The sequence below is a fragment of the Bactrocera neohumeralis genome, chromosome 5 (genome assembly GCF_024586455.1).
Source record: "Bactrocera neohumeralis isolate Rockhampton chromosome 5, APGP_CSIRO_Bneo_wtdbg2-racon-allhic-juicebox.fasta_v2, whole genome shotgun sequence".
Classification (NCBI taxonomy): Eukaryota; Metazoa; Arthropoda; class Insecta; order Diptera; family Tephritidae; genus Bactrocera; species Bactrocera neohumeralis.
This window is the reverse complement of record NC_065922.1, coordinates 37255826-37272249: the sequence shown is the minus strand read 5'-3', so window position 1 is coordinate 37272249 and position 16424 is coordinate 37255826. Positions and strand designations below refer to the sequence as shown.

At 36.1% G+C, this 16424-nt stretch overlaps 1 protein-coding gene across 1 annotated transcript in view; it reads right to left on the bottom strand.

The window, feature by feature from the left end:
• Nucleotides 1–54: 54 nt before the first annotated feature.
• LOC126759666 (uncharacterized) overlaps nt 55–16424 on the bottom strand; it is a 55102-nt gene continuing 38732 nt past the window's right edge. The window contains exon 3 of the mRNA XM_050474650.1: nt 55–333. The gene's annotated coding sequence lies outside the window, so the exon portion shown is untranslated. The remainder of the gene's footprint in view (nt 334–16424) is intronic.

The window sequence follows — 16424 nt, the reverse complement described above, 5'->3', positions numbered from 1 at the left end:
TCACGTAGCTGAAATTAGTGGTTTTTGTTGTTCTGGCTTTTGTTTTTGTTGTTCTTGTTTTTTTTCGTTTAGACTTCGCTTTCTTTCTGCCACGCTGCTTGCCAAGCGTTTCTTGCACTCACTGCTTTGGTTGAGCGCAAGACATTGACTTTGCTCTCTTTTTTTTGCTCGGCTCGGCTTTTTTGTTTTCTCTTTTCTTTTGACACACTAAATGCCGTAAATGATTTATATTTATTATTTTTATTGTTGACGGTGAGCTATTACTCGATCCTCATCTATTCACCGTAAGTTGTACGTCTTATCCTTTAGGTGTTATTAGAGTCATTCATTTATCTGAAACAATAAAAAGGTGAGAGTGAAAGATATGAGAAGCCGTTAAATTGCTGTTGATTAAAAGTATTTAGAATTTATGGTGCAAATAAAAACGTGTGGCAACAATAACAACGGTATATTTACTTCGCTTAATTTATGGGACGCAGCCATTTCGTATTATTAGTTGGTATTAGTCAACCGTCAATGGGGAAAAGTTTGAAATGTGGCGGCAACACAAAAAAAGTATGATACTTTATTAACATAGCCTTTTTGAGGTATAACGCAGACTAAGAAGTTACAGACTTATCAGAACTCTGGACAATAACAGGATACCTGTTGTTGTTGTTGCAACGTGTACCTAATCCCATTAGGGCATATCTGAAGTTAGTTGCGGCCGAAGTCTGGTCGGCGTATTGTTTTATGTCGTCGACGTAGTTGAGGAAGGACCTCTTGACTCTAGATCTAACCCAGCTTAGAGCAGTAAGTCTTCTAACAGGATACCTCTTCATGTTTCCCATCGAACACTTACACAGCCATACCTGTACGGTTCTGGTTAAGACACAGTACAAGCTCCTCTTCAGACAATTTCTACTAGGATATATCAGCAAAAATCACCCTTACAGTAATCGCTTTGGAGCTAAGCTGCCACCTCTTTGATAAAATCGGGTCATTGCACACCTCACCGAACAGACTAAGACGGAACTGATTTCAGACAAGCACTAAACGCCATTTACAGTATAGCTATTAACATCTTCACTGACTCACTCACAATTAATGGCGTTCTTGGCATTAAAACACCTTCCTTGCAGAAAAAAAATCGAATCGAATATATAAGACTCGCGCACCCTCTTTGTGGACACTGTAGCAAAATCGACCTCGACATACCAAATCTATGACTTGCATGCAATGAGTTCCACACGATTCTAACTCCTTCTTTCTATGGCCTATTAAATCAACTCATCTATGGTAACACCCTAACACCCATCTCCTTATGATCCGACCCCTAATGAACAGCCCGTTTCTTGGGCTTCAGGATGTTGACAGAAGCGTTAATCCGGATTTCACTTAATCAGATCCAAATTTGTAGGACAGCTCATTGTCCTTTTTATAATATTCTCAATGAAAATTGATAGAAGATAAACATTACGGTTGTTAGCCGACCAATTTTTACCAAACCATTATTTATTACAAAAGCATGTTAACACATTATTTTTAAAAATGCATCATAACATAGAAGTTTTATTGATATTATATTGAGAATTTGATAAACAGCTGTCAGGGTTGCTTGTATTTCATTCAAAATAGATGAAAATTGGCCATTTTTCACAATGTTGCCAACGAAAATCTCACAAACTCCCTAAAATTTTGAGAGTTATATTTCGGATTCAGCAATTTTGTTAGCTGTGATAACTCTTGAATTAACCTTCGAAAAATGCAATTAATCTGGTTTAACGCTGCCGTCTGTCAATGCTATTAGGCGATTTTGAAATAGAGTCTAGATAACCGCTACAATAACAAACACTTCACTTAACACGCACACTTGTTATTGGAAGAAAAATAGCTTGTGACAGCTTGAAGATTAAACTCTTTTTATTGATAATGCATATCAAAAAAATGTATGTGGATGATGAGGTAATTCCGTTATTGCTGTTGTCCATTTTGGCTTGCCATAAATAACTTTAGTAAAACTTTAGATATTTCGAAGAAAATTGGTATATGCTTTCTCTGGGATACAAATCGGTAACATATTAGGTTTTATTAGCAAGGAAGCACAAAAACGATAGTCACGGACCATATAATCGGTATCTTGTGGAGCCCAGGAACCTATCAGATTAGATCAGCAAAGAGACAGAAAAAAAATCTCGCAGCATCTAATAAGTATTATGTACGAATCGGATATGGGTGCATATCTAGCCAATATAAATATGCTGCTTTCGGTGTTCCGGTCTACTTTAAAAAGTTATTTGATTAATTAGCAGAATAACTAAGCTAACGTCTATGATGTTTTTAACATAAGGAAATCTGGTATAAGAAATGGCTAAGCATGGGCAAAACTGTGATCTGAGGATAGTCAATAGAAATATCCAGTATATAATTAGTAAATGAGAAGTAAGACATTATGGTCGACTAACCAATAGCAACTACACAAAGGAGCACCAATTTTTTGAAGTATTTTTGGAGAGAAAAAGCAAGACGATTCCCCTGGTAATTTTAAAATAAGATATTTCATAATTCCACTACGCACACGCTGAATAATTTCAAAACCCATGTAAGCTGCTCTTTTAATATTAAAGTCGTCAACTCACTCAACTCAAAGAATACAGAAAAGATATGACTTCTATATTTGTGAAAAACTAGAAGAGTGTAAAACGTTATAACCGACTGCATTGAAGTCACAACACCCTTCACAAGTGCAAATTTTATAGCATGAAAGGGTATAAAAAATCTTTGGATAATTGTAGCGCTGCCTTAGGCAATAATCCGTGCAAAATTTTATGAAGATACCTTGACACTTACAGGCAGGTTCTGACAAGTGAGCAACTTCTTGGAGAGAAAAGTACGTATGCAAAACTTTCAGATCGATATCTCAAAAATTTAAGGGCTACTTCATGTATAAAATACATACATACATATGTATATACATTTAAATGGCCCTTTCAGGTGTTGCAAATTTCATAACTTATAGTAGGTTATATTTTAGTAATCTAAATAAACTAAGAGACATTTATGAATATCTCATTTTTGACCAAAATCTCTGTGGAAAATATTTACATTTAAGAGAGCAGAGTATGTTTTAGAACAATACCAACTTTTATTGCTGCAAAGTCATAATGAAAGGTACTTTGCTTTGTGACTACCCTTAGCATTCATAATAGGCGATTTTCTTACTATTTTCTACGCGAAAGCCCAAGGAATAGCTATTAATTGCCAAGTCTACGCCCATTAAGCTTCCATATTTTTATTTTGCGAAATTTGTATCTGATTTATTTTTTGAATTTACAATTTTGAATAAAATTCTATTTCATCAACGTCTAGTTCTCGAATTCTGGATTTAGCTCGGTTTTGATTAGTTATCCCAAGACAGCTAAACAGAAATCTCTCGTTTACACACATATTTATACCCTGAACAGGGTATATTAAGTTTGTCACGAAGTTTGTATCACCCAGAAGGAAGCGTCGGAGACCTTATAATGTATATATATAAATGATCAGTATGAAGGATACAAACTGAACGATCGGAAAAAAGTTCTTGTATGGAAAACTTTTGCATTTGACAAGATATATTCACGAAATTTGGTATAGATTATTTTCTTAAGCAACAATGTAATCTCCGAAGAAATTGTTCAGATCGGCTTACTATAGCATACAGCTGCCATACAAACCGAACGATCGGAAAAAGTTCTTGTATATATTTGACGTGGTATCTTCACGAAATTTCACATGGATTACTGCTTAAGGTAATAATATAATCTCCGAAAAATTTGTTCAGATCGGATTACTATAGCATATAGCTACCATATAAACTGAACACATAGTTACTAAAAGAAATGCACCTGTGAAGGGTATATCAGCTTCGGTGCAGCCGAAGTTAACGTTTTTTCTTGTTTTATTCGAATTTTATGAACAAGGTATAAAACAAGAGAGATTTGCGATGACTTTTTGAAAATCGTGATTTGAGCGCTCGTTGGCTATCCATCTTTATCCTTCCGCCTTACAAAGTAGTCTAATTTTCGCTTGGAAGTTGCTGGTGAAAATCTTAAGAAAACAGAGAAAAAGAGATTGAGAAGGAGAAGGAGAAATATGCCAACTAAAACATTTTTAACAACTTAATAATATTTTTGCAGACAATTTTTCTCCATTTCAGCTCGCTTTCAAGCACTTTTTGAAGAAAATCTCGCCGTGAGCTCTTTTCGGAAATAAAAAACAAGAAGATAGCAACAACATGGAAAGTAATGGAAAGCATCTCTAATAAAAATATTTACGTTTTCTTTGCTTTCGTTGATACATTTTATACAGCGCGAGAAATAGCCAAAGGTCACGATTTTATATTCCACTTTTTTCTTATTTTCCTCAAATTAGAACGTTTATACAATTTTCCGCCTAAATTGCTTATTAAAAGAATAGATAAAAGGGGAAACGTATTATCTCTATCAAAGCGTCAATTCTCGTGTGTTTATCTTTCTCTTGACGCCATTAAGTAGGAAAAATACGAAAAGGTTTAAAATAAGGCCAGCAATCCTTCTCAGAAATAAGGCGACGTTCAAATATGCTATTGGTTATAAAACACGATGCTTTTCACAAACACACATTCATAATGAGGAAAACATAAGAACACTTAGCTAACTTGAAGCTTAAGCTTCAGCGTCAACACAAACGAATGTCATAAATAACGGACACTTGCACTTTTCATTTATTGCCGATAATAGACCACAAGAGTAGCCTCAGGCGATAAACTTCAACTCAAATGTAATAACACCAACAAACACATAAAGTATATCATAACCATGGCAATACACATACACACTAACATATACATGTACAACGGTTTTTCATTCATTTAGTATTTTTTCGTATTTTTTTTTTTTTGTTTGCTTTTTTTACGCTGAATTTAATTCAGTTGCGTTGAGCTGCAAGGAGTCTGGTGTGAACAGAATGACAATGTCACCGCTTAATATTCTGCGGGAGTACTATAAAAGCGGCTGAGAATGCTAAGCGATTGGGGTCAAGCGGGTGGCTGTCATAACAATCGCTGTGCTGCTGTGCTGAGCGCGCGGTTGTGGCAGTGGCGAGCACGTTTAGCCGCGAAGTCGTCACCGCTTGATGGCTTTGTGTCAATCCTCAGTTGTTTCCGATACTCACCGGCGGGCAAATGATTGGTTGGCTAGTTGAAAAAAAAGCAATGGAAGACACACGCACTTACTTTTTTACGACTAGTGGCATAACTGATATTAAATAAATTTATTGTATTTTCTTTTATTTTCCCAACAGCGGTGAAATCAACCGACCGGCAGAACAGTTATGTCGCAACTGAGCCATAAAACGAAATTAACACAGCGCTTGGTTTTTCTAGGTGATGTTTGTTTTTTTTTTTTGCTTTGGTTTCTCTATTTACTCAGCTGTTTAACGTCGCCGGTTGAAATATGTTAGGTTAGAGTATAAAATGCGGCCTTCTCGTTGTTATGTTCAAAATGAACTAATATTTAATGAAAAAAACCTGTATATTTGGAATGAAAATCGTAAATATACCTCCATCTAAGTTGTATCTTCTAATGTTTTCTCAGAAAATTGAGGATAGTAAGTCTTGGAATCATTGCCTGACTAATACGAGTATATCCTAGAAAGTTGTGTCAAAATTGCAAGTCGATCGGTTAAGCCATTTCGGACAAATTACCCTCACCGACTTCGAAAATAAAGTTTCGAGAAAAACGAGTTTAAAATTTTTGGGAGCCGATTACACTATGTTTAAGAAATTCTTACAATTTCGCTTATATCTCCGAACCTATTTACCGGATTACGAATAATATTCCCAAATATCATTCGATATACAAAATACAAAAGAACAAACAATCGTGGACTAGAGTATAGCCCCTTGGACAAAAGGTACTTAACCTGGCTACAAGTTCACTTTCATCACTAGAAGAAGAAAGAAACATGAAAGAACAATGAAAATATACATCAAGTCGATCCTGAAAATATTTTAAATTATTTTATGATTCTTTAGGCAACCAAGACGACAATTAGCGAATCAGAATAAATTGTTGAAGTCATAATTTTCATTTTCTTTTTTTTAAAGTTGTGAACTTCCAAACATGACCAAGCTAAAGTATAAATAAGGACTCGCCAGAAGCTCCTGGAACTTGCCTGGGATAATCTTATCCATCTATCTTACAGTTTGGATCTGGCATCAAGTGATTACCAACTATTCCTGCCTATGGCGAAGAATATTGTTTCAAAAGGAAGCTGTACAAGACTGTCTGAAGTTCTTGCCAATAGGGACAAGGGTTTCTCTGAGAGTAGCCTTATGAAATTATCTTTAAAGGAGGAACAAATTATCGAACAAAGTGGTTCATATTTGACAAGGGGTTTCTTAATGAGCCTTATATATTCAAGATAAAAGCCTTAATTGAAATTTGTTTAATCCAATATATAAATGGAAAAGGAACGGAAAAGAAATTTTATCAATGCGAACAAAGTTGACCTGTTCTTAAATCATGTTTTTGAAAACTGAACAAAGCCAGGTCAGAATCTAAAATTATATATATAAATGATCAGTATGTTGAGCTGAGTCGATTTAGCCATGTCCGTCTGTCTGTCTGTCCGTCTGTCTGTATATATACGAAGAGTCCCTCAGTTTTTAAGATATCGTTTTGCACGTCATTTGTCGGAACTGCCGATATCGGACCACTATAACATATAGCTGACATACAAACTGAACGATCCGAATCAAGTTCTTGTATGGAAAACTTTCACATTTGACAAGATATATTCACGAAATTTGGTATAGATTATTTTCCAAGGCAACAATGTCATCTCCGAAGAAATTGTTCAGATCGGTTCACTATAGCATATAGCTGCCATACAAACCGAACGATCGGAATCAAGGGCTTGTATGGAAAACTTTCGCACTTGACGTGGTATCTTCACGAAATTTGACATATGTAGATTACTGCTTAAGGTAATAATATAATCTTCGAAAAAATTGTTCAGATCTACTAAAAGCAAAGTACCTGTAAAGGGTATATTAGCGTCGGTGCAGCCGAAGTTAACGTTTTTTCTTGTTTTTTCAAGTTTCAGTCACTCTAATTATTAGAAATCAACTTTTTACTTTGCATAAGTTAACGAATTAGCGGGATTAAATCGCTACCATCGCCTGGAAATTGTCGATTTTTTATGAGCGGTAGTGTATAACTAATTAATTGCTATAAAATCTGTTTATTGATCTTAACTTTCCACAGAGGAAAGACCCTACAGTTGTATAAATTTATTTATGTTTACCATAGACCTTAAATTCACAGCCAACTCTACTCATTTCCATACTTCTTCGCTATCACGTGGGTCAGAGTTTATACATATAATATGCAGTGAATATGGGATAAAAGCAAGCTTTCATGCAATGACAAACTTCATTGCTTGTTTACTTAGAACCTTTTTTGTTTTGCTCTCTATTTTGGCTTCTATTTTTTCGGTACAACAAAAAAAGAATAAAATAAAAGCTAACTACATAAATATTTATACAGCTCGTTGAAAAACACATACACCGAAATTTGACATCAATGCAACAAAACATCACGGCTTTTTCATTTCGTTGAATTTCATTAGAATGTGACAACGCTGCAAAAACACACTGATGCTAGAAATATGATTGCCTCTATAATAGGGTGGTTCTTAAAAACATAATATTTACTGACTTATCTTTTTAAGCGGTGAGATTGTATTCATTTCAAGACCGAAATAGGCTCCTAAGACAATACAAGGAAACCAACAATTAATCCAATTTTTAATTCACTTGTTATAAGCCCCGGCTGAGATGACGTTCAGTGCCTTCGGGGAGTTTAGGTTTCGGTTAATCGCTAGATCGCTAAATTGTTGGTTAGTTTCGACGTCATATTAATAAATCCACGTCTTGTCACTAGTCATGATGCGTTTGATGAAAGTAGGATCATCACCTACGTTGTCAAGCATATTTTGTGCGACCGTTGCTCGCCGTAGTTCTTGGAAAAAAATCAACTTTCATGGTCGAAACATTAACCACAATGTGCTGAATCGATCCATAAGAAATGTTTAGACCCTCTACTATCTCTCTGACGCCAACGCCACCATTTTCTTGTGCTGTTTTTTTTTTAACTTTTTCGATGTTATCGTGATAACAGTACTCGATGGACGATTCGCCTAAGGCAAGTTTTCGATGACTTAACGATCTTCACTGAATGCTTTGTTCCATACAAATATTTGTGTTCGTGATAAATAGATATTTTCAACGATAGCCGTGATTCCATTGGAAACACAAAACTTCAAGCAAACTAGTTTCACGAATTTTTTTTACGGTCAAACATCACATGAACTTAACAACAGGTTTTACAATGTAGAATAAAATTTTGAATCGGTTCGGTTTTTTATTAAATTCTACAAGATCCTCTCTCTAGACTATTGTCCTAAAATTTCAAGTTTATCCGAGTAATAGTTTTGAAGATGCAGCCTTGAGAACTTGTGTGCTCGAGGCTAGCTAGGCTAAGTGCGCCGTCTTTAAACGCGTTTTTCTTGAAACTGTGTTTTTGAAGCCGATTTGCGAGATTTCTCGAGAACCACTCAACCGATCTTGTTCAAACTTTTCACAGGTCTTTGAAATACAATTCTTAAGGACTTGGGCGAAAATTTTTTTTTCGACTACAACTGTTTGAAAAAAAAAATGTCCGTCCACGTACTTTTTTACTTAAGATGATCCTGTAAAGATTTATTCTGCCAACACCGGCGCATCATTTTTTTGCTGAGGGGTCACCAGAAATGGCGTCGCAATGGCCAAGTTTAAAATATCTTTTTTCAAAAAATTTCAGAATTTCTTTGTAATAGATTCTAATAATACATATATTTAATTTGTTATATGAAATTTTTGAAAAAAGGCTCTTTTTTACTCGAGGAAACCCGACTAACTTATTAAGGGGGTATTCTGGTCTAGAAGCATGAATTTCAGGTAATTTTTAAAGTGTCGTAAAAAAAGGCACATAATATGTTTACTATCCATTTTTTTATTAGTTATTTGCTAATTTTAGAAGAGTACAGAAAAAATTAAAAACTAAAAAAGTAAAAAATTTCAAAAATTATGAGCTGACGAAGTGGGGGGTCTCTAAAAATTTCCACGTGACCATACCCATGATTTCAACCCTCCTAGTTATCTGAAACCAAAAAAAAAGGTTATTAATCTAGAATAATGTCGGAATGGCGGAACTACGGAAAAGTGGGAACATTTTTTTCACAAAATGGCGACTGCCTGAAAAAAAAAGTTTTTTTGGATCACTTTTTCTGACTATTTCGAATTTTTTAAAAATAATAAAAATAAAAATTTGGGAATGGGGCTAGTTCCAACCATAGACAAGCCTATAAAGAAGACTCTATAAAAATTTCAAGTAAATCGGTCCAGTAGAACCTGAGAAATCGTGGGTATCGTTCCGAAAAATTCAGTTTTGAGAAAAACGCGTTGAAAGTTTCGCGTAAAGTCTTTTGTTCGATTAGTTCCGGCCGAATTAGTTTGGATGCCGGGTCAGAAAAATGCCTATATCTCCGAAAATAATTTGAATTTTGAAAAATCCTCTTGTACACATACATATTTTTGAATAGTTAAACTTTGAAAATATTTAAAAAAAAATTTGATTTTTTTAAATTTCTAGACCAGATATAGAGATTTAAGGGGGTATAAAGGGTTAAATCTACTTGCAATTCGGACTTTTTTCTTAATAGAAAATGTGATTTACAGAACTTTAATCATAGGATTAACATATTGGATTCCCTTGAACACGTAGCCGATCTACAAGACGACCTCCGAAATATGGTGTCTGATGGCGAGGAAGCTTTTTCTATTTAAAATTACATGAAATCGCAAAGCAAAAAAAAAATTTTAAGGTCATGCGAATATTTCAAGTCGATTCATTCAGCCGTTGGGGAATGGTTTTATTCACTTAAAACAGCGTTTAAAATGTTGGATTACACTAAGTCAAAAAATCTTAGAAAGGCGCTCTTATCTCGGAACCTAATTGCCACTTCCATAACAAGCGTCACCGTTTCGGATCAAAATGTATGTGTAGAATATTTGAGAAGACTAGTATCCATGTTTGGGTTTCGGGCTTTAGTCTCACAAAATATTTTCTTTCCACATTCAGTACAACCCTGATTCACTTATGTTTATATACATTATACATATATTATACATATGTATTTTTAGGCACAAACACTTTGTTTGACTTTCAGCAAATGAGCCTCACTGTTTATACACATGCAATCGAATTTTCGGCTTCTCTTTTACTTCAACCATTTACCAGTTACACTAACCTATTTATAACTGTGAAAAACAGTTTTCGGCCGCAACTTTGTTGACGTCTGCATTTTGTGAACCGAAAATAAATGCTATGCATATATTTACCACAAGTATGTGCTATATGTATATGCAGACATACATATGTACATATGTACATACATATGTATGTAATGCTGACAGCCAATAAAAATTTGTCAACTCTATCTATATCGATAGCTTGAATTTGCTGTCACTGTGTATATGTGTGTGTGTGTGTGTGTGCGTAAGCGCTTAAACCTCAAGCTGTCACTCAATCAAGTGTTAAGCGCACAAGTCAATTGAGACACCTCAGCCATAGACGCCGACAAATTTACACCACTGCCTAGCTGGCGGCAGGGCTAACGCTATAATCTGCAGCTAACTTAAATTACTTTCACAGCGCGCTCAGCAGTTTTAACCACAAAAAGTAAACGAACTAGTCAGGGTTCGGCGTGAAGTGTCACTTTATATGCACATACACACAGACATATGAGGTATGTAGATATGTATGGCTAACTACGTTAGTCGTAAGTGTTAGGTTAGAGTGAAAATTTCGTCTAAGCCATGCGTGTTGTTTGTTACGTCAAGTGACTTGAGCAAGTGTATAACTCGCCGCAGGACACGGATGGAACTTCTTAACGCAACACATGTCCGTCCGCCAACTTCTATAACCGTTAGCGTGCCGTACTGCCAAAGCAACCGTTATACACTTACAAAACGCATAGGTTGGCACCGCAAGTCACCGAGTAACAAGCAACAACGCAGCGCTGGGCGCGCCCACACCACGGCCCGGCAAGCGGCAAGCAGCTGCTCCGTGGCATCCAAATCGCTTTGGAAAACTTCACGCACACTAATCACAAACATCCGCAGTTTGTGAAAAGTTTTCGCACAAAGTGTGCTTGTGGGTTTATTCATGAAAAATTGCATGGCAGTGGCACTCGGTAACCTCCGGCGGCAGCGCACGAAGCACGGTGCTGGTGGAGCACGTGTGACAGTAGCGACTGTATGTGGAGGCACACAAGTGAGTAAAAAGCGGTGGCATGGGTGCTCATATGTGTGGCAGCAGCACACCTGTCGGCCTACCGTCGCCCACACTCCAACGAACTGGAAAAGTTTCTGCCACGAAAAGGTGCTAGCTGCCACGCATTTCAGAGGTGTGTGTGTGTGGCAGGAGTGAACATGTTCGGAAGTTGCGTGTTCTATGTTCTATTATTATTGTGCGGTTTGGTTGTTGCACCTCCCAGCTCATGTTTGCTTTTAGATCTATATTTTTGTTTTTGTTGAAGAAATTTACCACTTCAGTGGATTCGCAAAGCAGAAGTTTTTGAATCCATCCAGACAAATTAGTGCGGGCTACAAAGCGTCAACTCTAATTATAAGTGCGTAGTGGTACACAAGTATAGATACTTACATACATATATTTCTGTATACCAAAGCATGACTAGATAGCAGTGCTCGTTTCTCCTTTATTATGATGCATCAGCTTTTGCACTTATCAAAGGCATTTTTCTCACGAAAATATTGAATTTGATCAATTTTTTATACTTTTGCCACATGTTGCTGCAGAGTTTAATAGTTTTGTTTACCTAACGGTTGTATATATCACCTAAAAATTTAGTGAGTTAGATACAAGGTTATATACAAGGTCTGTCGCAAAAGAAACAGAACTTTTTAAATATAACTGTTTCTGGTGGCGCCACCTATTGGTGGGTATGTGAAATAAAAAGTTTGATCTCTTGTTGACATTTCGTAAAAATTTTAAGACAATTGGATAACTACAATCGATGTTATCGATCAAAAAGTGACAGAAGCTTTTGGTCATCGGTCGTAAAATGCAAAGAGCAAATATTAAATTTTTTTTTTAAACTTGGGGAAAACGTTTACTGAAACATTTCAAATGATGAAAAAAGTTTATGGTGATCAGTGCCTATCCCGTAGTAATGTGCATGAGTGGTTTAAACGATTCCAAGAAGGTCGTGAGGTCCTCTGTGACGATCAGAAGTCGGTCGTCTTCAGAAGTCAAAAATAAAGACAATGCTGATTTGTTTTTACGATTCCGAGGGTATTGTACACCGACAGTTCGTCCCACCTGGCCAATCGATTAATGCTGTGTTTTACATTGGTGTTATGAAGCGTCTTTTGTCACGCTTTCGTCGTGCTCGACCACAATACCGTGAGGCAGGGTCCGGGCGCCTGTTGCACGATAATGCGCCGTGTCATCGGTCGACGCTTGTCACTGATTTTTTGACAAAAAACTCCATATTAACCATTAATCACTCACCCTACTCACCTGATCTGGCACCCTGTGATTTTTACCTATTTGGAAAACTTCATTTGCCCATGAAAGGACACTGGTTTCAGTACATTTCAGCTATCCAAAAGGCGACGACCGATATTCTCAAGAGCATTCCGAAAAATGACCTTAAACACTCATTTGAAATGCTAATTGACCAGGCTAAACGCTGTATCGAAGCACAAGGAAACTACTTTGAATAAAAAAATAAAACTTTTGAAAAATATTAATTTCTTGTTGTTTTTTTAACAGTCCTGTTTCTTTTGCGACAGACCTTGTAGTATAATTAAAATTCGGAGGGAATCCTTTCCTGATACATAGAAGATAAATAATGTCAAAAATTGGTTGAATCGGGTTACTACTTCCCTTAGCCCCCATATACCTAATAAATATAAAGATTTTCGAACTTTCTGTTGACTTTATACCGCATATATCGGCCAATATATGAGTTATGTCAATGAAAATGTGAGAGCGTGTTTTACTCTAAATGTTGCGGGCGAATCTTCGACAGTGAAAATATTCTTGTGGATTTAGGAATAAGTAAGTTGAGAATAAAACAAGAAAAATGTGAACTTCGTTTTCTATAATATCCTTCAGAGATCTATTATTTATTACATAAAAGGGTATACAAAAAGATGTGTATCTTTATTTTGATCGGCCAGTTTTTTTGTATACTTTAAAGAGCCTACCGAGTTTTACAAACTTCGTGGATAACTTAATATGCTCTGTTCAGGATATACTTGTAATGTAAGCAAACAAACCGGTCATATCCGTCAGATATAAGTATGTAATGAATGAAATCTTTGATCGAATCATCTCCTTACCTAACCTAGCAAGTCAAGATTTTGGCGTCACGAATAATCCCAGAGTCTCGAACTGCCCACCATAGCCAAAGCTTTTCACCCGGGTTAAGTTGCTAGTTGTCGCCGAAAATGAATGAAATGTCGGAAAACTTCGCAAATTTTTAATATTTTTTAAATTATAGGAGTCAGCAAATTGCTTACCACTTCTATTATGTTGCTGAAGATATAAACTAGCATTTCATAAGTTTGGTTTTATGTTGAGTTTTGGATCGCACCCTACCATGTTCCACCAATACTTAACATATTTTGGTACTGTGAAACACTTGTGTCTAAAAGAATGCTCGCTGACAGCCCAACTTATTGATATAGAAGGGTTGCCAACTGAAGATTTTCTTTTATGAATGAAGTTTACACAGGACTTAGTCTTGACATTTCCTTCTCTCCTTGTAGTTAACGAAATTGCGTTTAAGTAAATTACTCAAAAGCAGAGTTATACTATTGATATTCCTTGTATTGACTCTATCTAAGGACAATAAAAATCTTATAAGTTTAATGGCAGTACCATTCTGTGGATTTTTCACAGCATTGGCTACTAAAACACCCCAAAAGACATCTCATAGAATATTATTATTGTTTCAGAAGCATAAAAAGATTATCCAATTAATTTAAAGGGAACGCTACTGAGTTAACAGTCTTTGGCGACGTAAATACGAGTGGCGTGTCAAATAGCGAAAGTTGTAAACGTTCACGAGGATTACACTATATACAAGTATGAAATGGTCTCTAACTGAAGTTGAAGTTAAAATAGTGTAAAACTTCGATTTTCGATTTTCAGATGCTCTCAATGTTTTTTGTTTTCTTACAACTTAGATTTAATCTAAGTATCGTCATCACAAATTCATTGAGACGGCTGTCAGTTTCTGTCTCCTAATTACCCGAAAGTAAGACTGGCGATTTTTCCATTATAACCAAACGAGGCTTGAGGCTATTTGCGGTGAATGCTCACCCCCTTCAAAGAGGTTGTATTTCACTGCAGTATGTCTACCTTAACGACAGCCACTTCCTCTTGAAAAAGGCGACAGTGGTCCAGTAACCAAAACCAAACTCCTTTCTAACTTTCCCTCCTAGTTTCGACGCATCCGTGATGGGCACTTGGCATTGCATTGAAGGTATTTGTAAGAATTTTTTAACTTAGTGCAATCGATTCGCAAAATTTTAACAGGTTTCTCTGGTAACGCTGTTTTCAGAGTCGATAAGGAAACGGTCGCACCGATCGGATTGAATTTACACACGCGCTCATAAATATATTTCTCAGATAATGATCGAAGGAATATGATATTTGATAATATTTTCGATTTTTCTAGCCACTTAAAGTATAAATTTCTACACAAAAACGACTTTCGGGCGAAGCCGCCAAAATTCTGACCAGTCCTTCGATCGTTACCTGTGTTCATCTATAAAAATTGTAATTTTTATACTCTCGCAACAAAGTTGCTAAGGAGATATTATAGTTTTGTTCACATAACGGTTGTTTGTAAGTCCTAAAACTAAAAGAGTCAAATATAGGGTTATATATACCAAAGTGATCAGGGTGACGAGTAGTGTCGAAATCCGGATGTCTGTCTGTCCGTCCGTCTGTCCGTCTGTCTGTCCGTCCGTCCGTGCAAGCTATAACTCGAGTAAAAGTTGAGATATCATGATGAAACTTGGAACACGTATTTCTTGGCACCATAAGAAGGTTAAGTTCGAAGATGGGCAAAATCGGCCCACTGCCACGCCAACAAAATGGCGAAAACCGAAAACCTATAAAGTGTCATAACTAAGCCATTAATAAAGATATTAAAGTGAAATTTGGCACAAAGGATCGCATTAGGGAGGGTCATATTTGGACGTAATTTTTTGGAAAAGTGGGCGTGGCCCCGCCCCTTCTAAGTTTTTTGTACATATCTCGGAAACTACTATAGCTATGTCAACCAAACTCTATAGAGTCGTTTCCTTCAGGCATTTCCATATACAGTTCAAAAATGGAAGAAATCGGATAATAACCTCGCCCACCTCCCATACAAAGGTTATGTTGAAAATCACTAAAAGTGCGTTAACCGACTAACAAAAAACGTCAGAAACACTAAATTTTACGGAAGAAATGGCAGAAGGAAGCTGCACCCAGGATTTTTTTAAAAATTGAAAATGGGCGTGGCGTCGCCCACTTATGGACCAAAAACCATACCTCAGGAACTACTAATCTAATTAATTTTACAGCAAAACTAAAAAAATATGTAAATGACGGATAATGAAATTTCGATTATCACTTTATCATGCGAGAGTATAAAATGTTCGGTGACACCCGAACTTAGCCCTTCCTTACTTGTTGTTTTTAAATTTAAGATAATTTTAAAGAGAGAAGGAAAATTCCTCTCAAAACCAGACACATTTTTCCGAAAGTCCTCGTGGATATCATAAAGGGAATAAAATAATAACACGTGATTATTTGCTGATTGGTTATTGAAAGAATTAAAATTATTTCCCGGTTTGTGTTTCTTGGCTGGCCACGTAATTAGAAACGCGCAGTTCTTTCTTTTGATTCTCGGATTTTTTTGAACTTAGTGATAAATTGAGTATACTTCAATTAAACAACGTTCAATTAGAAACGTTTTAATTATTATAACGGGCAAAAAAAAGTCATGTGCTCCCAAAATGAGAGAATTAATTATAAGGCGCTATCAAAAGGAGAAATTGTCAAAGTCAGCTATCGCAAAAAGGCTGAAGTTGGTCAAGAAATGACTGTAGAAATCTCAGCTCGGACGATAGGAAGGCGTTTACAGAAGTCGGGACTTCGTGGATGCATTGCGCAAAAAAAAACCGCTTGTATCAAAAAAAAATAAGAAAAATTCCCAATACTGGAATAGAGTTCTCTGGTGTGACAAATCTAAATTCAATTTATTCCAGTCCGACGGAAAACCGTATGTAAGAT